This window comes from Nerophis ophidion, linkage group LG20 (assembly GCF_033978795.1).
Source record: "Nerophis ophidion isolate RoL-2023_Sa linkage group LG20, RoL_Noph_v1.0, whole genome shotgun sequence".
Taxonomy (NCBI): Eukaryota; Metazoa; Chordata; class Actinopteri; order Syngnathiformes; family Syngnathidae; genus Nerophis; species Nerophis ophidion.
The window spans coordinates 34796645-34820461 of record NC_084630.1 but is presented as its reverse complement, the minus strand read 5'-3'; the positions used below and the strand labels follow the sequence as shown (position 1 = coordinate 34820461).

At 40.4% G+C, this 23817-nt stretch overlaps 1 protein-coding gene across 6 annotated transcripts in view; it reads left to right on the top strand.

Annotated features, from left to right (window-relative positions):
• The window catches only part of inpp4b (inositol polyphosphate-4-phosphatase type II B), a 469469-nt gene that overhangs the window by 136111 nt on the left and 309541 nt on the right, over positions 1-23817 (top strand). Inside the window, exon 1 of one of the 6 annotated variants that reach the window (XM_061881077.1) lies at positions 18834-19064. The exons of the other annotated variants lie outside the window; for them this stretch is intronic. The gene's annotated coding sequence lies outside the window, so the exon portion shown is untranslated. Of the gene's footprint in view, positions 1-18833; positions 19065-23817 lie in introns of those variants that run through there. 6 annotated transcript variants of the gene reach the window in all.

Sequence of the window (23817 nt, the reverse complement as noted above, 5' to 3'; positions counted from 1 at the left end):
TACAAAATATGGCACTGGGGGAATTTTTAGCCCACCATGTCACTTTTTATTGGATCGTGGAATATTGTGAAAGTGATTTGTTGATTTGTAAGTCAAACAGAGAAGAAGTGCATCAAGGTGCATCAACAAAGTATTGAGCAAAGGCTATGAATATTTACGTACAAAACCCAAAACCAGTGAAGTTGGTACGTTGTGTAAATGGTAAATGAAAACAGAATACAATGATTTGCAAATCCTTTTCAACTTCTATTCAATCGAATAGACTGCAAAAACAAGATATTTAAATGTTCAAACCGAGAAATGTATTGCTTTTGTCAAATAACCATTACTTTAGAACTTAGTCACAGTCTGATAGTTTATATATCAATGATGAAATATTAACAATGCAACACATGCCAATACGGCCGCTTTAGTTTACTAAATTGCAATTTTAAATTTTGCGCCGAAATATCCTGCTGAAACGTCTCGGTATGATGACGCGTGCGCGTGACGTCACGGCTTGTAGAGGACATTTTGTTCCAGCATCGTTCACAGCTATAAGTCGTCTGCTGATGACACCCAACTCTACATGCCCCTAAAGCTGACCAACACGCCGGATTGTAGTCAGCTGGAGGCGTGTCTTAATGAAATTAAACAATGGATGTCCGCTAACTTTTTGCAACTCAACGCCAAAAAAACGGAAATGCTGATTATCGGTCCTGCTAGACACCGAACTCTATTTAATAATGCAACTCTAACATTTGACAACCAAACAATTAAACAAAGCAACACGGTAAAGAATCTGGGTATTATCTTCGACCCAACTCTCTCCTTTGAGGCACACATTAAAAGCGTTACTAAAACGGCCTTCTTTCATCTCCGTAATATCGCTAAAATTCGCTCCATTCTGTCCACTAAAGACGCTGAGATCATTATCCATGCGTTTGTTACGTCTCGCCTCGACTACTGTAACGTATTATTGTCGGGTCTCCCCATGTCTAGCATTAAAAGATTACAGTTGGTACAAAATGCGGCTGCTAGACTTTTGACAAGAACAAGAAAGTTTGATCACATTACGCCTGTACTGTATATACCTTTATATACATATATACATACATATATACCTATACTGTATATACCTTTATATACATATATACATACATATATACCTATACTGGCTCACCTGCACTGGCTTCCTGTGCACTTAAGATGTGACTTTAAGGTTTTACTACTTACGTATAAAATACTACACGGTCTAGCTCCATCCTATCTTGCCGATTGTATTGTACCATATGTCCCGGCAAGAAATCTGCGTTCAAAGGACTCCGGCTTGTTAGTGATTCCCAAAGCCCAAAAAAAGTCTGCGGGCTATAGAGCGTTTTCCGTTCGGGCTCCAGTACTCTGGAATGCCCTCCCGGTAACAGTTCGAGATGCTACCTCAGTAGAAGCATTTAAGTCTCACCTTAAAACTCATTTGTATACTCTAGCCTTTAAATAGACTCCCTTTTTAGACCAGTTGATCTGCTGTTTCTTTTCTTTTTCTTCTATGTCCCACTCTTCCCTGTGGAGGGGGTCCAGTCCGATCCGGTGGCCATGTACTGCTTGCCTGTGTATCGGCTGGGGACATCTCTGCGCTGCTGATCCGCCTCCGCTTGGGATGGTTTCTTGCTGGCTCCGCTGTGAACGGGACTCTCGCTGCTGTGTTGGATCCGCTTTGGACTGGACTCTCGCGACTGTGTTGGATCCATTGTGGATTGAACTTTCACAGTATCATGTTAGACCCGCTGGACATCCATTGCTTTCCTCCTCTCTAAGGTTCTCATAGTCATCATTGTCACCGACGTCCCACTGGGTCATTATTGTCACCGATGTCCCACTGGGTGTGAGTTTTCCTTGCCCTTATGTGGGCCTACCGAGGATGTCGTGGTGGTTTGTGCAGCCCTTTGAGACACTAGTGATTTAGGGCTATATAAGTAAACATTGATTGATTGATTGATTGTTTTCATCGCATAATTCCACAGTATTCTGGATTTTGTGTTGCTGAATCTTTTGCAATTTGTTCAATGAATAATGGAGACATCAAAGAAGAAAGATGTAGGTGGGAAGCGGTGTATTGCGCCCGCCTTTAGCAACACAAACACAGCCGGTGTTTCATTGTTTACATTCCCGAAAGATGATGGTGAAGCTTTAGAATGGAACAAAGCGGTCAAACGAACACGGTTGGATTGGACCACACACCCAAAGTACAGTGTATTATGCGGCGATCATTTCGAAAGATCGTGTTTCGAAGAGGGTCCCTTGCAAAAAGCAGGGATGGGCATCGCCACCACCTGTCAACTGGTGCTGAAGAAAGGTGTGGGGCCGACCTTCAGGTTGTACAGGTACGACCATATAATCTCACTAAAACACTAGTAACACCATAAGCAGATAAGGGATTTTCCAGAATGATCCTAGTAAATGTGTCTAATAACATATGAATCGCTCCCAATGTATAGTCTTTTTTTTTTTGTCCATCCATCCATCTTCTTCCGCTTATCCGAGGTCGGGTCGCGGGGGCAACAGCCTAAGCAGGGAAACCCAGATTTCCCTCTCCCCAGCCACTTCGTCTAGCTCTTCCCAGGGGATCCCGAGGCGTTCCCAGGCCAGCCGGGAGACATGGTCTTCCCAACGTGTCCTGGGTCTTCCCCGTGGCCTCCTACCGGTTGGACGTGCCCTAAACAGAGGTGTTTGGGTGGCATCCTGACCAGATGCCCGAACCACCTCATCTGGCTCCTCTCGATGTGAAGGAGCAGCGGCTTTACTTTGAGCTCCTCCCGGATGGCAGAGCTTCTCACCCTATCACTAAGGGAGAGACCCGCCACACGACAGAGGAAACTCATTTCAGCCGCTTGTACCCGTGATCTTATCCTTTCGGTCATGACCCAAAGCTCATGACCATTTTTTTTGTCATTTTATTTTTCTTGTCCTTCACTCTCACTTTCCTCATCCACAAATCTTTCATCCTCGCTCAAATTAATGGGAAAATTGTCGCTTTCTCATGTTCAGATGTGAGGAGCTCCACAACCCGTGACGTCACGCGCACATCGTCTGCTACTTCAGGTACAGGCAAGGCTTTTTTATTAGCGACCAAAAGTTGCGAACTTTATCGTCGTTGTTCTCTACTAAATCCTTTAGGCAAAAATATGGCAATATTGCGAAATGATCAAGTATGACACATAGAATGGACCTGCTATCCCCGTTTAAATAAGAAAATCTCATATCAGTAGGCCTTTAATGGCAGCAACACATTACAAAAAAAATTCTCAAAGGAGCATTTTTACCACTGTGTTACATCACCTTTCCTTTTAACAACACTCAGTAAACGTTTGGGAACTGAGGAGACACATTTTTATAGCTTTTCAGGTGGAATTATTTCCCATTCTTGGTTGATGTACGGTTTAAGTTGTTCAACAGTCCGGGGTCTCCGTTGTGGTATTTTAGGCTTCATAATGCACCACATATTTTCAAAGGGAGACAGGTGTTGACTACAGATGGGCCAGTCCAGTACCTGCACTCTTTTACTATGAAGCCACGCTGTTATAACACGTGGCTTTGTATTGTCTTTAAGAAATAAGCAGGGGTGTCCATGATGACGTTGCTTGGATGAGTTCCTCCAAAACCTGTGTGTGCCTTTCAGCATTAATGGTGCCTTTACAGATGTGTAAGTTACCCATGCCTTGGGCACTAATACACCCCCATACCATCACACATGCTGGCTTTTACACTTTGCGCCTATACCAATCCGGATTGTTCTTTTCCTCTTTGGTCCGGAGGACACGACGTCCACAGTTTCCAAAAAAACAATTTGAAATGTGGACCCGTCAGACCACAGAACACTTTTCCGCATTGCATCAGTCCATCTTAGATGAGCTCGAGCCCAGCCAAGCCGGCGGAGTTTCTGGGTGTTGTTGATAAATAGCTTTGGCTTCGCGTAGTAGAGTTTTAACCTGCACGTACAGATGTAGCGACCAACTGTAGTTACTGACAGTGGTTTTCTGAAGTGTTCCTGAGCCCATGTGGTGATAACCTTTACACACTGATGTCACTTTTTGATGCAGTACGTAATATCATCGCTTACGTGCAGTGATTTCTCTGAACCTTTTGATGATATTACGGACCGTAGATGGTGAAATCCCTAAATTCCTTGCAATAGGTCGTTGAAAAATGTTCTTAAACTGTTGGACAATTTGCTCACGCATTTGTTGACAAAGTGGCGACTCTCGCCCCATCCTCGTTTGTGAACGACTGAGCATGTCATGGAAGCCGCTTTTATACCCAATCATGGCACCCACCTGTTCCCAATTACCCTGTTTTAACCGGTGGGATGTTCCAAATAAGTGTTTGATGAGCATCATTTTGTCAGGCTTGTCCTTGACAGTTTGGCCAAGTTTTAGTTTTTCCTCTGCGTTTGTTTTTGTTTCCTGTCTGCGCTCTTATTTTGTCCGTTTCCTGTTTGTCTCCCTGAGTGCTGTGTCTCCACAGCTGTGGCTGATTGGCACCTGGCCACACCTGGTGTCAATCAGCCAGGTAATATTTCAATCATGTTTACCTGCACAGTGCCTGCCACATTCTTTGCATCTTGGGGTTCGTCACAAACTCAACCTGACACATTTCCCCTTTTTTGATCGGGTAAATGTTGAACCCCCCAGCCCAAAAAAAAAAGACACTCTAATGTAATCATCAGCTTTACAGATGCCATGTAAATACACCCGTTATTTTTTTTGTGCATTTTAGGCTTGGAATTGTATTCATCAAAGCTCACTCAGTTTATTCGGAGGCGGGTGTCTATTAGAGGTGAATCCACTATTTTTATTCCGCACTCGGTAGGAAGTTGTGGGGAAATGAAAAGGTGGATGTTTTAAATTGAGGAGACATATTTGTGTCTGCAGACATTTCTTTCCTCCTCTTCGCGCCCGTCTCCATCGAGTGAAAGTGAGATCAAGGTAGAAGATGGAGTCCAGGAAAGAAAGTAGTGGGGACAAAGTCGCTGGTCGGGCGCCAACGTTGAAAACATCAGCTGATTGTTTTTGTCTGCACTTGTCTGGGGGGGAAGTGGGGGGGGGGGGGGGGGTCGACTGGCTGTTACTTGCATGTACCGGCATGTCTAAGACCCAGTGTGTGTGTGTGTGTGTGTGTGTGTGTGTGTGTGTGTGTGTGTGTGTGTGTGTGTGTGTGTGTGAAAATGATAATAATAGTCTGAAGGCAAGTGGAAGTGCAGCTTACAAATTCCTCAAAGCGAGAATTAAGCCACCATGAGCTTGCCAAATGTTTGCTGGTGTATTTACATGCTATTTATTTGTGACTTTTCAAAGAAGTTGCTAGTACAATATGGACCAAGAAAAAAAAAAATAAAAAAAAATAAAGAATAAAAATAAAAAAAAATATATATAGAGTGGGGCAAAAAAGTATTTAGTCAGCCAGCGATTGTGCAAGTTCTCCCACTTAAAAAGATGACAGAGGTCTGTAATTTTCATCATAGGTACACTTCAACTGTGAGAGACAGAATGTGTAAAAAAAATCCAGGAATTCACATTGTGGGAATTTTAAAGAATTTATTTGTAAATTATGGTGGAAAATAAGTATTTGGTCAACCATTCATGGAAGGATTTGGCTGAAAATCTCACGATACATGGCCCCATTCATTCTTTCCTTAACACGGATCAATCGTCCTGTCCCCTTAGCAGAAAAACAGCCCCAAAGCATGATGTTTCCACCCCCATGCTTCACAGTAGGTTTGGTGTTCTTGGGATGCAACTCAGTATTCTTCTTCCTCCAAACACGAGGAGTTAAGTTTATACCAAAATGGATACATGGATGATACAGCAGAGGATTGGGAGGATGTCATGTTGTCAGATGAAACCAAAATAGAACTTTTTGGTATAAACTGAACTCGTCGTGTTTGGAGTTTATCATTTTAAGTGGGAGAACTTGCACAATCGGTGGCTGGCTAAATACTTTTTTGCCCCACATAGTGTGAAAGTCCAGTCCCTAGTGGATCTAACATAATAGAGCGACATTCCAGTCCATAGTGGACCTAACATAATAGTGTGAGAGTCTAGTCCATAGTGGATCTAACATAATAGTGTGAGAGTCCAGTCCATAGTGGATCTAACATAATAATGTGAGAGTCCAGTCCATAGTGGATCTAACATAATAGTGTGAGAGTCCAGTCCATAGTGGATCTAACATAATAGTGTGAGAGTCCAGTCCATAGTGGATCTAACATAATAATGTGAGAGTCCAGTCCATAGTGGATCTAACATAATAGTGTGGGAGTCCAGTCCATAGTGGATCTAACATAATAGAGTGAGATTCCAGTCCATAGTGGACCTAATATAATAGTGTGAGTCCAGTCCATAGTGGATCTAACATAATAGTGTGAGAGTCCAGTCCATAGTGGATCTAGCATAATAATGTGAGAGTCCAGTCCATAGTGGATCTAACATAATAATGTGAGAGTCCAATCCATAGTGGATCTAACATAATAGTGTGAGAGTCCAGTCCATAGTGGATCTAACATAATAGTGTGCGAGTCCAGTCCATAGTGGATCTAACATAATAGTGTGAGAGTCTAGTCCATAGTGGATCTAACATAATAGTGTGAGAGTCCAGTCCATAGTAGATCTAACATAATAGTGTGAGAGTCCAGTCCATAGTGGATCTAACATAATAGTGTGAGAGTCCAGTCCATAGTGGATCTAACATAATAATGTGAGAGTCCAGTCCATAGTGGATCTAACATAATAGTGTGAGAGTCCAGTCCATAGTGGATCTAACATAATAGTGTGAGAGTCCAGTCCATAGTGGATCTAACATAATAGTGTGAGAGTCTAGTCCATAGTGGATCTAACATAATAGTGTGAGAGTCCAGTCCATAGTGGCTCTAACATAATAATGTGAGAGTCCAGTCCATAGTGGATCTAACATAATAGTGTGAGAGTCCAGTCCATAGTGGATCTAACATAATAGTGTGAGAGTCCAGTCCATAGTGGATCTAACATAATAGTGTGAGAGTCTAGTCCATAGTGGATCTAACATAATAGTGTGAGAGTCCAGTCCATAGTGGATCTAACATAATAGTGTGAGAGTCTAGTCCATAGTGGATCTAACATAATAGTGTGAGAGTCTAGTCCATAGTGGATCTAACATAATAGTGTGAGAGTCCAGTCCATAGTGGATCTAACATAATAATGTGAGAGTCCAGTCCATAGTGGATCTAACATAATAGTGTGAGAGTCCAGTCCATAGTGGATCTAACATAATAGTGTGAGAGTCCAGTCCATAGTGGATCTAACATAATAGAGTGAGATTCCAGTCCATAGTGGACCTAATATAATAGTGTGAGTCCAGTCCATAGTGGATCTAACATAATAGTGTGAGAGTCCAGTCCATAGTGGATCTAGCATAATAATGTGAGAGTCCAGTCCATAGTGGATCTAACATAATAATGTGAGAGTCCAATCCATAGTGGATCTAACATAATAGTGTGAGAGTCCAGTCCATAGTGGATCTAACATAATAGTGTGCGAGTCCAGTCCATAGTGGATCTAACATAATAGTGTGAGAGTCTAGTCCATAGTGGATCTAACATAATAGTGTGAGAGTCCAGTCCATAGTGGATCTAACATAATAGTGTGAGAGTCCAGTCCATAGTGGATCTAACATAATAGTGTGAGAGTCCAGTCCATAGTTGATCTAACATAATAGTGTGAGAGTCCAGTCCATAGTGGATCTAACATAATAATGTGAGAGTCCAGTCCATAGTGGATCTAACATAATAGTGTGAGAGTCCAGTCCATAGTGGATCTAACATAATAGTGTGAGAGTCCAGTCCATAGTGGATCTAACATAATAGTGTGAGAGTCTAGTCCATAGTGGATCTAACATAATAGTGTGAGAGTCCAGTCCATAGTGGATCTAACATAATAATGTGAGAGTCCAGTCCATAGTGGATCTAACATAATAGTGTGAGAGTCCAGTCCATAGTGGATCTAACATAATAGTGTGAGAGTCCAGTCCATAGTGGATCTAACACAATAGTGAGAGTCCAGTCCATAGTGGATCTAACATAATAGTGTGAGAGTCCAGTCCATAGTGGATCTAACATAATAGTGTGAGAGTCCAGTCCATAGTGGATCTAACATAATAATGTGAGAGTCCAGTCCATAGTGGATCTAACATAATAGTGTGAGAGTCCAGTCCATAGTGGATCTAACATATTAGTGTGAGTCCAGTCCATAGTGGACTGTATGTTGTCGTATATCGACCACCCAAGTACCACAAAGACTTTATAAATGACTTTTCTGAATTTCTGGCCGAAATCCTGCCCAAATATGATCGTGTCTTAATTGTTGGTGATTTTAATATTCACACCTGCTGCCCAGACGAACCATTATCCAGGAGCTTCCTGAATGTCATTGACTCTTTTAACTTTGTGCAGTCTGTGTGTGGTTCTACACACAAACACGGGCATACACTAGACCTCGTACTGTCTTATGGTTTTATTGTTGACAATGTTGTTATTGGTGATGCGGTGTTCAGTGATCACAGTCCTGTTATGTTTAATTTAACTTTGGAACCTGATGTAAAGCCGCTTGCCGTGCGTCATGCGCGTGTTATTAGGTCTGACACCGCAGCCACCTTTTCTCCTTTGTTTACTGAGTCCATGCAGAGTATATCACACCCTGCAGACACTGAACAATTGATGTACTCTTTCCTTTCGACATGTTCTAAGATTCTGGATAGTATAGCGCCCCTCAGAGCTATACGTCCCAAACCAAAACAGGAACCTTGGCTCAATGAAAGCACACGCACAGCTCGGCGTGAGTGGCGAAGGGCAGAGCGCCAGTGGAAAGGGGATCACTTGGAAGTCTCCTATCAAATTTTAAAAGAAAACTGTCGAAATTATCAAAGTGTGGTTAAAGCTGAGAAAACAAAATATTTGTCAGACTTAATTTTAAATCAATCAATCAATCAGTGTTTACTTATATAGCCCTAAATCACTAGTGTCTCAAAGGGCTGCACAAACCACCACGACATCCTCGGTAGGCCCACATAAGGGCAAGGAAAACTCACACCCAGTGGGACATCGGTGACAATGATGACTATGAGAACCTTGGAGAGGAGGAAAACAATGGATGTCGAGCGGGTCTAACATGATACTGTGAAAGTTCAATCCACAATGGATCCAACACAGTCGCAAGAGTCCAGTCCAAAGCGGATTCAACACAGCAGCGAGAGTCCCGTTCACAGCGGAGCCAGCAGGAAACCATCCCAAGCGGAGGCGGATCAGCAGCGCAGTGATGTCCCCAGCCGATACACAGGCAAGCAGTACATGGCCACCGGATCGGACCGGACCCCCTCCACAAGGGAGAGTGGGACATAGGAGAAAAAGAAAAGAAACGGCAGATCAACTGGTCTAAAAAGGGAGTCTATTTAAAAGCTAGAGTATACAAATGAGTTTTAAGGTGAGACTTAAATGCTTCTACTGAGGTAGCATCTCGAACTGTTACCGGGAGGGCATTCCAGAGTACTGGAGCCCGAACGGAAAACGCTCTATAGCCCGCAGACTTTTTTTGGGCTTTGGGAATCACTAATAAGCCGGAGTCCTTTGAACGCAGATTTCTTGCCGGGACATATGGTACAATACAATCGGCAAGATAGGATGGAGCTAGACCGTGTAGTATTTTATACGTAAGTAGTAAAACCTTAAAGTCACATCTTAAGTGCACAGGAAGCCAGTGCAGGTGAGCCAGTATAGGTATATATGTATGTATATATGTATATAAAGGTATATACAGTATAGGTATATATGTATGTATATATGTATATAAAGGTATATACAGTATAGGTATATATGTATATAAAGGTATATACAGTATAGGTATATATGTATGTATATATGTATATAAAGGTATATACAGTATAGGTATATATGTATGTATATATGTATACAAAGGTATATACAGTACAGGCGTAATGTGATCAAACTTTCTTGTTCTTGTCAAAAGTCTAGCAGCCGCATTTTGTACCAACTGTAATCTTTTAATGCTAGACATGGGGAGACCCGAAAATAATACGTTACAGTAGTCGAGGCGAGACGTAACAAACGCATGGATAATGATCTCAGCGTCTTTAGTGGACAGAATGGAGCGAATTTTAGCGATATTACGGAGATGAAAGAAGGCCGTTTTAGTAACGCTTTTAATGTGTGCCTCAAAGGAGAGAGTTGGGTCGAAGATAATACCCAGATTCTTTACCGTGTCGCCTTGTTTAATTGTTTGGTTGTCAAATGTTAGAGTTGTATTATTAAATAAGTTCGGTGTCTAGCAGGACCGATAATCAGCATTTCTGTTTTTTTTGGCGTTGAGTTGCAAAAAGTTAGCGGACATCCATTGTTTAATTTCATTAAGACACGCCTCCAGCTGACTACAATCCGGCGTGTTGGTCAGCTTTAGGGGCATGTAGAGTTGGGTGTCATCAGCATAACAGTGAAAGCTAATACCGTATTTGCGTATGATGTCACCTAGCGGCAGCATGTAGATGCTGAAGAGTGCAGGGCCAAGGACCGAACCCTGGGGAACTCCACACGGTACCTTAACGTAGTCCGAGGTCACATTGTTATGGGAGATACACTGCATCCTATCAGTAAATAGCATCAGTAAGCCACGTGTTCTTTATAATACTATTAGTAATGTTCTTAAACCGAATCCAGCCACTTCACTGGAGATGACAAGTGAAACTTGTGAAAAATTTCTCTCCTTTTTTTAATGATAAGGTTGCTTCTATTCGGGCAAACCTTTCTCGTTTTCCATTAAGTTTTAATGTGGCCACTCAGTGCTCGACTGTGTTCTGTCACTTTGAGCCTGTGTCCATGCCTGAACTTATAGGAATAGTCGGCAAGCTAAAACCCTCGTCATGTCCCACAGACCCAGTCCCCCCTCGCTTTTTTAAAGAAATCTGGGACACTATTGATTTGTCTGTTAGGAACATCATCAACAGCAGCTTGATTTCTGGCTGTGTCCCCTCCTTTTGTAAAAGAGCTGTTGTTGAGCCTTTGATTAAAAAAACAGGTCTTGATCCGACAAGTTTGTCAAATTATCGGCCCATTTCCAAATTACCTTTTGTGTCAAAGATTTTGGAGAAATGTGTTCTGGCACAACTGCAGCCTTTTTTAGATGAAAATAGCACTTTAGATCCATTTCAGTCTGGATACAAAGCTTTGCACAGTACTGAATCTGCACTTTTAAAGGTTTTTAATGACTTGCTTTTGATGTCTGATTCTGGCAGCTCTGCCATTTTAGTGCTTTTAGATACTTTTTTTTAATTTAATTTTGTTTATTTATTTATATATTTTTTTTTACAATTGTTTTTAACATGGCTGTGCAGCACTTTGGAAACGTTATTGTTGTTTAAATGTGCTATATAAATAAAGTGGATTGGATTGGATCTAACATAATAGTGTGAGAGTCCAGTCCATAGTGGATCTAACATAATAGTGCAAGAGTCCAGTCCATAGTGGATCTAACATATTAGTGTGAGAGTCCAGTCCATAGTGGATCCAATATAATAGTGCGAGAGTCCAGTCCATAGTGGATCTAACATAATAGTGAGAGTCCAGTCCATAGTGGATCTAACATAATAGTGTGAAACTCCAGTCCATAGTGGATCTAACATAATAGGAAGAGTCCAGTCCATAGTGGATCTAACATAATAGTGTGAGAGTCCAGTCCATAGTGGATCTAACATAATAGTGCGAGAGTCCAGTCCATAGTGGATCTAACACAATAGTGTGAAAGTCCAGTCCATAGTGGATCTAACATAATAGTGCGAGAGTCCAGTCCATAGTGGATCTAACATAATAGTGCGAGAGTCCAGTCCATAGTGCAGGGGTCTCCAACCTTTTTGAAACCAAGAGCTACTTCTTGGGTACTGATTAATGCGAAGGGCTACCAGTTTGATACGCACTTAAATAAATTGCCAGAAATAGCCAATTTGCTCAATTTACCTTTAATAAATAAATCTATATATTAAAAAAAGGGTATTTCTGTCCGTCATTCTGTCGTACATTTTTGTTCCTTTTACAGAAGGTTTTTTGTAGAGAATAAATGATGAAAAAAACACTTAATTGAACGGTTTAAAAGAGGAGAAAACACGAAAAAAATTAAAATGAATATTTGAAAAATAGTCTATCTTCAATTTTGACTCTTTAAAATTAAAAATATGAAGAGAAAAACTAGCTAATTTGAATCTTTTTGAAAAAATTAAAAAAAAAGAATTTATGGAACATCGTTAGTAATTTTTCCTGATTAAGAATAATTTTAGAATTTTGATGACATGTTTTAAATAGGTTAAAATCCAATCTGCACTTTGTTAGAATATATAAGAAATTGGACCAAGCTATATTTCTACAAATCATTATTTCTTCTAGATTTTCCACTACAAAAATTTTAAGAGAAATTCAAAAGACTTTGAAATAAGATTTAAATTTCATTCTACAGATTTTCTAGATTTGCCAGAATAATATTTTTGAATTTTGATCATAATAAGTTTGAATAAATATTTCACAAATATTCTTCGTCAAAAAAACAGAAGCTAAAACGAAGAATTAAATTAAAATGTATTTATTATTCTTTACAATAAAAACAATAAATGTACTTGAACATTGATTTAAATTGTCAGGAAAGAAGAGGAAGGAATTTAAAAGGTAAAAAGGTATATGTGTTTAAAAATCCTAATATCATTTTAAAGGTTGTATTTTTTTCTCTAAAATTGTCTTTCTGAAAGTTATAAGAAGCAAAGTAAAAAAATAAATGCTGTTTTTTAAACAAGTGAAGACCAAGTCTTTAAAAATATTTTCTTGGATTTTCAAATTCTATTTGAGTTTTGTCTCTCCTAGAAATAAAAATGTCGAGCAAAGCGAGACCAGCTTGCTAGTAAATAAATACAATTTAAAAAAAATAGAGGCAGCTCACTGGTAAGTGCTGCTATTTGAGCTATTTTTAGAACAGGCCAGCGGGCGACTCATCTGGTCCTTACGGGCACCGCGTTGGTGACCCCTGCCATAGTGGATCTAACATAATGTTGTGAGTTGTGATATTTTCTTCAAATTTTCAATGAAATTAAACTGTTTCAATGTTTAAAAAAAATCACAAAATGAATTGTTCAAGCCTGGTGATGTTTAAATGTGGTGAAGATCAGGATTAAGACATTATACAAACTTCAGTGTGCAGAAGATGTAAGTTAGGCATGAGTGGTGTTTGGCCTTGGCGGAGGTCCATTGTACTTTCAACAGCAATACGGCTCCTGTTTATCAGGCTCAAGGTGATGCCTCTCGTGTCTTTTCCCGCATCCACGCATGAGAGGCGGCTTCAGTCGCCTCATTGTCCTCATCGGTGGGACCTTGTCGCCTATTTTACTTTCATCCTCTTGGCAGGCGAGTCATCAATGCCCACGCTAAATGAAGGCGGCCTCGTGAGTGGATGTGTGCGAATGCGTCGGAATGTCCCTTTGTGGACGCCCGTCTACCTGCTCGGGGTGATAAGGCGTCCGTTATTCGCTCGGAATTATTCTCTCCTCCCTAGCGAGGAAAACGAGCTAATCCGACATTGGAGCGCAAGCTCGGAGGATCCCCGTGTTTGTTCCAATCCCATCCAGCCGATGGCGCTCTAGTTAAAAACTATAGTCGTGGGTCATTTGCTGCGTTCCGTTCGAAAAATTTTCGAGGTCCCAGATCAGGGCTCGGCAACCCAAAATGTTGAAAGAGCCATATTGGACCAAAAATACCAAAACAAATCTGTCTCGAGCCGCGAAAAAATAAAAGCCATATTACATACAGATGGTGTGTGATGAGATATAAATTGAATTAAGAGGACTATGTTAAGGTAACGTGTGGAGTTCCCCAGGGTTCGGTCCTTGGCCCTGCACTCTTCAGCATCTACATGCTGCCGCTGGGTGACATCATACGCAAATACGGTGTTAGCTTTCATTGCTATGCTGATGACACCCAACTCTACATGCCCCTAAAGCTGACCAACACGCCGAACTGTAGTCAGCTGGAAGCGTGTCTTAATGAAATTAAACAATTGATGTCCGCTAACTTTTTGCAACTTAAAGCCAAAAAAACGGAAATGCTGATTATCGGTCCTGCTAGACACCGACCTCTATTTAATAATACAACTTTAACATTTGACAACCAAATAATTAAACAAGGTGACTCGGTAAAAAATCTGGGTATTATCTTCGACCCAACTCTCTCCTTTGAGTCACACATTAAAAGCGTTACTAAAACGGCCTTCTTTCATCTCCGTAATATCGCTAAAATTTGCTCCATTTTGTCCACTAAAGACGCCGAGATCATTATCCATGCGTTTGTTACGTCTCGCCTCGATTACTGTAACGTATTATTTTCGGGTCTCCCCATGTCTAGCATTAAAAGATTACAGTTGGTACAAAATGCGGCTGCTAGACTTTTGACGAGAACAAGAAAGTTTGATCACATTACGCCTGTACTGTATATACCTTTATATACATATATACATACATATATACCTATACTGTATATACCTTTGTATACATATATACATACATATATACCTATACTGTATATACCTTTATATACATATATACATACATATATACCTATACTGTATATACCTTTATATACATATATACATACATATATACCTATACTGGCTCACCTGCACTGGCTTCCTCTGCACTTAAGATGTGACTTTAAGGTTTTACTACTTACGTATAAAATACTACACGGTCTAGCTCCAGCCTATCTTGCCGATTGTATTGTACCATATGTCCCGGCAAGAAATCTGCGTTCAAAAGAGTCCGGCTTATTAGTGATTCCTAGAGCCCAAAAAAAGTCTGCGGGCTATAAGAGCGTTTTCCGTTCGGGCTCCAGTACTCTGGAAGGCCCTCCCGGTAACAGTTCGAGATGCTACCTCAGTAGAAGCATTTAAGTCTCACCTTAAAACTCATCTGTATACTCTATCCTTTGAATAGACCTCCTTTTTAGACCAGTTGATCTGCCGCTTCTTTTCTTTTTCTCCTATGTCCCCCCCTCCTTTGTGGAGGGGGTCCGGTCCGATGACCATGGATGAAGTACTGGCTGTCCAGAGTCGGGACCCAGGATGGACCGCTCGCCTGTGTATCGGTTGTGGACATCTCTACGCTGCTGATCCGCCTCCGCTTGAGATGGTTTCTTGTGGACGGGACTCTCGCTGCTGTCTTGGATCCGCTTTGAACTGAACTCTCGCGGCTGTGTTGGAGCCACTATGGATTGAACTTTCACAGTATCATGTTAGACCCGCTCGACATCCATTGCTTTCGGTCCCCTAGAGGGGGGGGGTTGCCCACATCTGAGGTCCTCTCCAAGGTTTCTCATAGTCAGCATTGTCACTGGCGTCCCACTGGATGTGAATTCTCCCTGCCCACTGGGTGTGAGTTTTCCTTGCCCTTTTGTGGGTTCTTCCGAGGATGTTGTAGTCGTAATGATTTGTGCAGTCCTTTGAGACATTTGTGATTTGGGGCTATATAAATAAACATTGATTGATTGAGGACTTAAGCAAAACTAAATGAGCTCCAATATAGCTACAAATGACGGCGTGGCGCAGTGGGAGAGTGGCCGTGCGCAACCCGAGGGTCCCTGGTTCAAATCCCACCTAGTACCAACCTCGTCACGTCCGTTGTGTCCTGAGCAAGACACTTCACCCTTGCTCCTGATGGGTGCTGGTTGGCGCCTTGCATGTCAGCTCCCTCCATCAGTGTGTGTGAATGTGTGTGTGAATGGGTAAATGTGGAAGTAGTGTCAAAGCGCTTTGAGTACCTTGAAGGTAGAAAAGCGCTATACAAGTACAACCCATTTATTATTCTTGGTAGTTTGTTTTCACGCAAAAAGTAACGACTTCTGTTTTCCTGCTTGCTACCTCCTAGCTTCCACGCTAGGCCCTTTTTGTTTTTGCTAGCTCCCATGCTAGCTCTTTTAGTTTTGTGTACATCTGATTTATTCCTTAATAAATCATTTTTCTTACCGGCACGCTGTGTCCGAAGCCCGTCTTTATCCCTGGGAGAACGAAACCCGCATTGCCATGCGACCAGGTCGTTACAGTTCTACATGTAAACAAACTACGGTGAGTTCAAGGACCGCTAAAATTAGTAGGACAAAAAGGCGCTCGCCAAATACTCGAATCAGTGAAGCATGTTTAATAGAAACAATGTGCTTTATAACAATTAGGGATGTTTGTGTCATGTTTGTCCTCCTGCAGAAACCATATTAAAACCAAACATTTATTTTTTTCCCCTCTATTTTTTCAATTTTTTATACATTTTTTGAAAAAACGCCAGAGAGCCACTAGGGTGGCGCTAAAGATCTAGAGCCGCGGGTTGCGACCCCAATCCTAGTTGAAGTACCTGAAACAACCCCCGAGGTTGGGTTTCTTACTGGGGAAGTGCCCTGAGTTGGCTTTCAAAAACGGCCGATTTCAGTGTAAACAACAATAAAAGCTTCTGGAATATTCGTTATGAGCACTTCTGACAGGATTTTGTCAAGTTAAATCAGCCATATATGTTATATTCAGTCCTGGTTTAAAGTAAGATAGGACTGGGTAGGTTTTTATCGTCATCGCACAAGTACAACGAAACTATGTTTTCAGCACAAACAAACAGTGTACAGCAGGGGTCACCAACCTTTTTGAAACCAAGAGCTACTTCTTGGGTACTGATTAATGCGACGGGCTACCAGTTTGATACACACTTAAATAAATTGCCAGAAATAGCCAATTTGCTCAATTTACCTTTAATATATATATATATATATATATATATATATATATATATATATATGTGTGGGAAAAATCACAAGACTACTTCATCTCTACAGAACTGTTTCATGAGGCGTTCCCTCAATCATCAGGAGATTTTTTCTTTTTCTTTTTTTTTTTTTAAAATTCCGTCGTACATTTTTTTCCTTATGAATAAATTATAAAAAAACATGATGATGATGATGAAAAAAACACTTAATTGAACGGTTTAAAAGAGGAGAAAACAGGAAAAAAATTAAAATGTAATTTTTAAACATAGTTTATATTCAATTTTGACTCTTTAAAATTCAAAATTCAACCGTAAAAAAAACAACAGAAAAACTAGCTAATTCAAATATTTTTGAAAAAATTTAAAAATAATTTATGGAACATCATTAGTAATTTTTCCTGATTAAGATTAATTCGATAATTTTGATGACATGTTTTAAATAGGTTAAAATCCAATCTGCACTTTGTTAGAATATATAACAAATTGGACCAAGCTATATTTCTAACAAAAACATTATTTCTTCTGGATTTTGCGGATCAAAATTATTAAAAGAATTTCAAAAGACTTTGAAATAAGATTTAAATTTGATTAAAAAGATTGTCTGGATTTGCCAGAATAATTATTTTGAATTTTAATCATAATAAGTTTGAAGAAATATTTCACAAAACAGAAGCTAAAATTAAGAATTAAATTAAAATGTATTTATCTGTGTTGGCCCTGCGATAAGTTGGCGACTTGTCCAGGGTGTACCCCGCCTTCCGCCCGATTGTAGTTGAGATAGGCGCCAGCGCCCCCCCGCGACCCCAAAAGAGAATAAGCGGTAGAATATGGATGGATGGGTGGCATTAGTAATTTTTCCTGATTAAGATTAATTAAAAAGAGTTTCAAAAGACTTTGAAATAAGATTTAAATTTGATTAAAAAGATTGTCTAGATTTGCCAGAATAATTATTTTGAATTTTAATCATAAGTTTGAAGTATTTCACAAAACTGAAGCTAAAATTAAGAATTAAATTCAAATGTATTTATTATTCTTTACAATAAAACAAATACATTTACTTAAAGATTGATTGAAATCGTCAGGAAAGAATAGGAAGGAATTGAAAAGGTAAAAAGTGAATTGTGAAGTGAATTATATTTATATAGCGCTTTTCTCTAGTGACTCAAAGCACTTTACATAGTGAAACCCAATATCTAAGTTACATTTAAAGCAGTGTGGGTGGCACTGGGAGCAGGTGGGTAAAGTGTCTTGCCAAAGGACACAACGGCAGTGACTAGGATGGCGGAAGCGGGAATCGAACCTGCAACCCTCAGGTTGCTGGCACGGCCACTCTACCAACCGAGCTATACCGCCCCCCCCCCAAAAAAAGTGTTTTAAAATCCTAAAATCATTTTTAAGGTTATATTTTTTCTTTAAAATTGTGTATCTGAACGATATAAGAAGCAAAGTAAGAAAATTAAAATGAATTTATTCAAACAAGTGCAGACCAAGTCTTTAAAATATTTTCTTGGATTTTCCAATTCTATTTGAGTTTTGTCTCTCTTTGAATTGAAAATGTCGAGCAAAGCGACACCAGCTTGCTAGTAAATAAATACAATTTAAAAAATAGAGGCAGCTCACTGGTAAGTGCTGCTATTTGAGCTATTTTTAGAACAGGCCAGCGGGCGACTTATCTGGTCTTTTTGGGCTACCTGGTGTACGTCCTATTGGCAAATGCAGGACTAAATATTGACAAAAGGCTGACTGAACGGAGGCAAAGCCATTTAGCCAAGGAGCCCGCAAGGTAATTGTAAATAAATAGCTAACAATGTAGCCCTAACCTTGGCAGACTGCATGTAAGCGGGAGAAGCAGACGATCCTTTCCTGTGGCCATGTGAGTCACCAGCAGCAGCTTCCCCTCTGTCCTTCTACATCTCTCTCTCTCTCTCTCCTTCTCCTTCCTGTCCTCCTTCCATCCCTCCCTCTCTCTCGCTCTCTCTAGTCTCTTCTCATTCTCAGCAGAGCTCTCAGTCACAGCAGAGACGTCTGCAGGAGCGTCCGTTTGCCTGTTGCTGGCGAAACCGGGCAGTCATGCCGACTTACTGGGAAGACCAGCAGAGGACGTACTTGCAGGAGGACCCACGACCAGGAGCTATTTATTGTCGTCGTCGTGGTAACTGATAGGAAGGAAGGGAAAATTGTTTCTTCTGGTTTTCTGCAAGCGGGAGTGTGTGTGGAACGTCACTGTAAGTCCACTCACTGACTGACTGTATGTCGTGTTGTGTCGCTGCTTGCTGGGTTTTAGTGCACGGAGTTGGTATTTTATGCATTCTGATGATTGATATTTGTAAGCATACATCATTTAGTGGGCGATCGGATTTAACAAGATTAGACAGAGTTTGTGGAAACGACAAATAGGATTTTTCATGCTTACTTCCTATCTGGACACAATCTGGATTAAATGTATAATAATAATAATAATAATAGATTTTATTTGTAAAAAGCACTTTACGTTGAGCAAACAACCTCAAAGTGCCACAGTGTAAAAAAATAGTAATAATACAAATAAATAAAATATAAAACTAGAAACAGCCCAAAGGCTACAACCAGCATGCATGTCTCTAGAAAGGCTTTTTTTAAAAAGATGGGTTTTTACGCCTTTTTTAAAAACATCCACAGTCTGAGGTGCCCTCAGGTGGTCAGGGAGAGCGTTCCACAGACTGGGAGCAGCGGAGCAGAAAGCCCGGTCTCCCATTCGAAGCTTTGTCCGTGGAGGTTGGAGGAGGTTAGCCTGTATGGAGTGCAAGTTAGGTGGGAGATTTTGAATTCAATCCTGAATGGAACAGGAAGACAGTGAAGGGATTTGAGAGTTGGTGTGATGTGGTCATGTTTCCGCACTCTCATCAGGATCCTCGCAGCACTATTTTGTATGTACTGCAGCTTCTGGATGTTCTTGCTGGGGATCCTGACAAGAAGTGCGTTGCAGTAGTCGAGCCTGGAACTTGACATTACCCTTTCTCATTAGGGGTGAGCACAATTTATCTAGTTAACAAGTATATTTGATATTTTTAGCCAATCCAGTTAACAAGTATATTTAATATATGCAATGGGTAGACGTATGCTACTGTCGTTTTGTCAACTAAAAAATGAGAAGGTGTGTAAGAAATGGCATGCAGTCAACTGGTTGCAGAAAAGTAGTACTTTTATTATTTTAATGTATCATTTTCAAATTTGTCCAATAATGTTATTTGAAAAAAATAATAATTTAAATGAACCCACATCCAGTTTTTATTTCCAGAGTAGGCTTTAGTTTTTTTCAACTATTGTTTGATCAATTAAACAAATTAGTAGCCAATATCGTCTCGCAGCTCACATCATGATTGTTTTGTTTATATATATATATATATATATATATATATATATAAAACCCCTCATGAAACAGTTCTGTAGAGATGAAGTAGTCTCGTGATTTTTCCCACACCTACATATTGCGCTCTACCACGGTATCGAGCACTATTTTCTGGATAATCCAATCAAGACATCCATCCATCAATTTTCTACCGCTTATTCCCTTTTGGGGTCGCGGGGGCGCTGGCGCCTATCTCAGCTACAATCGAGACATATATATATATATATATATATATATATATATATATATATATATATATATATATATATATATATATATATATAAGGTGAAGTAGCTGAAAACTTGTTTTATATTCTAGTTCCTTCAAAATAGCCACCCTTTGCTCTGATTACTGATTTGCACACTCTTGGCATTCTCACGATGAGCTTCAAGAGAGAGTCACCTGAAATGGTTTTCCAACAGTCTAGAAGGAGTTACCAAGGATATATATATATATATATATATATATATATATATATATATATATATATATATATATATAATATGTTTGTGTGTGTTGAGTTTAAACCAAAAAGTTCTATTTTGGTGTCATCTGACCACATGACATTCTCCCAATCCTCGGCTGTATCATCCATGTATCCATTTTGGTATAAACTCAACTCGTGGTGTTTGGAGGAAGAAGAATACTGAGTTGCATCCCAAGAACACCATACCTACTGTGAAGCATTGGGGTGGAAACATCATGCTTTGGGGCTGTTTTTCTGCTAAGGGGACAGGACGATTGATCCGTGTTAAGGAAAGAATGAATGGGGCCATGTATCGTGAGATTTTGAGACAAAACCTCCTTCCATCAGTGAGAGCTTTGAATGGTTGACCAAATACTTATTTTCCACCATAATTTACAAATAAATTCTTTAAAATTCCTACAATGTGAATTCCTGGATTTTTTTTTTCACATTCTGTCTCTCACAGTTGAAGTGTACCTATGATGAAAATTACAGACCTCTGTCATCATTTTAAGTGGGAGAACTTGCACAATCGCTGGCTGACTAAATACTTTTTTGCCCCACTGTATGTATATATATATATATATATATATATATATATATACACACACAAAAAGTTTCACATTGTCATTGTGGGGTATTTGTGTGTAAAATTTTTGAGGGGGAAAAATGTGTATTTCACTTGGAAATAAGGCTGTAACATAAAAGGTGTGAATACTTTTTTGGATGCAGTGTATATGGACGTTTTCTGCTGATGTTGGCACTACAAAACAAAACCAAATAAAGTAAATCGGACAATTCTTCACAATGTTAACTATATCATGTGTATATATATATATATATATATATATATATATATATATATATGTATGTATATACATATATGTATATGTATGTTTGAAAAAATTCCAGGAATTCCTAGAATTACCGTTTTTTCAAACCCCTTTTTGACGACTACTCCCTCCACATTTTTCAACCCACTTCAACCGTACCACCGTCTAAACCATCCATCCATCCATCCATCTATCCATCTTCTTCCACTTATCCGAGGTCGGGTCGCGGGGGCAGCAGCCTAAGCAGGGAAGCCCTTAGTGGATCCAACATAATAGTGAGAGTCCAGTCCATAGTGGATCTAACATAATAGTGAGAGTCCAGTCCATAGTGGATCTAACATAATAGTGAGAGTCCAGTCCATAGTGGATCTAACATAATAGTGAGAGAGTCCAGTCCATAGTGGATCTAACATAATAGAGAAAGTCCAGTCCTTAGTGGATCTAACATAATAGTGAGAGTCCAGTCCATAGTGGATCTAACATAATAGTGTGAGAGTCCAGTCCATAGTGGATCTAACATAATAGTGAGAGAGTCCAGTCCATAGTGGATCTAACATAATAGTGAGAGTCCAGTCCATAGTGGATCTAACATAATATTGAGAGTCCAGTCCATAGTGGATCTAACATAATAGTGAGAGAGTCCAGTCCATAGTGGATCTAACATAATAGTGAGAGTCCAGTCCATAGTGGATCTAACATAATATTGAGACTCCAGTCCATAGTGGATCTAACATAATATTGAGAGTCCAGTCCATAGTGGATCTAACATAATAGTGAGAGAGTCCAGTCCATAGTGGATCTAACATAATAGTGAGAGTCCAGTCCATAGTGGATCTAACATAATATTGAGAGTCCAGTCCATAGTGGATCTAACATAATAGCAGCCTGAGCAGGGAAGCCCAGACTTCCCTCATCCCGGCCACTTCGTTTAGCTCTTCCCGGGAGATCCACCATCCAAACATTCCTCTTAATCAGGACAAAAAACAGTTGTTTTTCGAACTGGAAAAAATTCCTGGTTTTCTCAAAACTTCTGGAATTCCTTAATGCCATTTCTCAATTAAAAATGTTACTACTTCAACATTTCTCGACACCAACCATTTTAACTCAGACCATTCAAGTTTTTTTTTTTCCACAATACGAAGGTCCTGAGTAGTCCTGGGTTCAATCCCTGGCTCTGTGCATGTTCACCCCGTGACTGCGTGGGTTCCCTCCTGGTACACCGGCTTCCTCCCACCTCCAAAGACATGCACCTGGGGATAGGCCCCTCCCACCTCAAAAGACATGCACCTGGGGATAGGCCCCTCCCACCTCCAAAGACATGCACCTGGGGATAGGCCCCTCCCACCTCCAAAGACATGCACCTGGGGATAGGCTCCTCCCATCTCCAAAGACATGCACCTGGGGATAGGCCCCTCCCACCTCCAAAGACATGCACCTGGGGATAGGCTCCTCCCACCTCCAAAGACATGCACCTGGGGATAGGCTCCTCCCATCTCCAAAGACATGCACCTGGGGATAGGCCCCTCCCACCTCCAAAGACATGCACCTGGGGATAGGCCCCTCCCACCTCCAAAGACATGCACCTGGGGATAGGCCCCTCCCACCTCCAAAGACATGCACCTGGGGATAGGTTGATTGGCAGAACTAAATTTACCCTGGTGTGTGAATGTTGTTTGTCTATCTGTGTTGGACTTGCGATGAGGTGGCGAATCGTCCAGGGTGTACCCTGCCTTCCGCCAAAATCAATCAATCAATGTTTATTTATATAGCCCTAAGTCACAAGTGTCTCTAAGGGCTGCACAAGCCAGAGCCCACATAAGGACAAGGAAAAACTCACCCCAGTAGGACGTCGGTGACAGTGATTATGAGAAACCTTGGAGAGGACCCAGGGGAATGCAGCTGCTATAGGCTCCCGCGACCCCAAAAGGGACAAGCGGTAGAAAATGTATCGATGGATGGATGGATTTTTTAAAAAGAAATCCCGCTTTTCCCGAAATTCCCAAATTTTTGGAGAATTCCCATCGGGACATTCTTCAAAGTTCCATAACTTCCACATTTTTCGTCTGATTCAAACGGTTCCAACTTCAAAATATTCACCTTGTTTGGAAAATTGTGTGATCTGCTTTCAACAATTCTTAAAAAAAAAAATAAAAAAAAAAATTCTAGGATTTCATTGGAGCACTAACACGCAATTCCTTCAGGAATGACCTTATCTAGTTAACAAGTATATTTCATATTTTTAGCCAATTTAGTTAAGTATATTTCATATTTTTAGCCAATTTAGTTAACA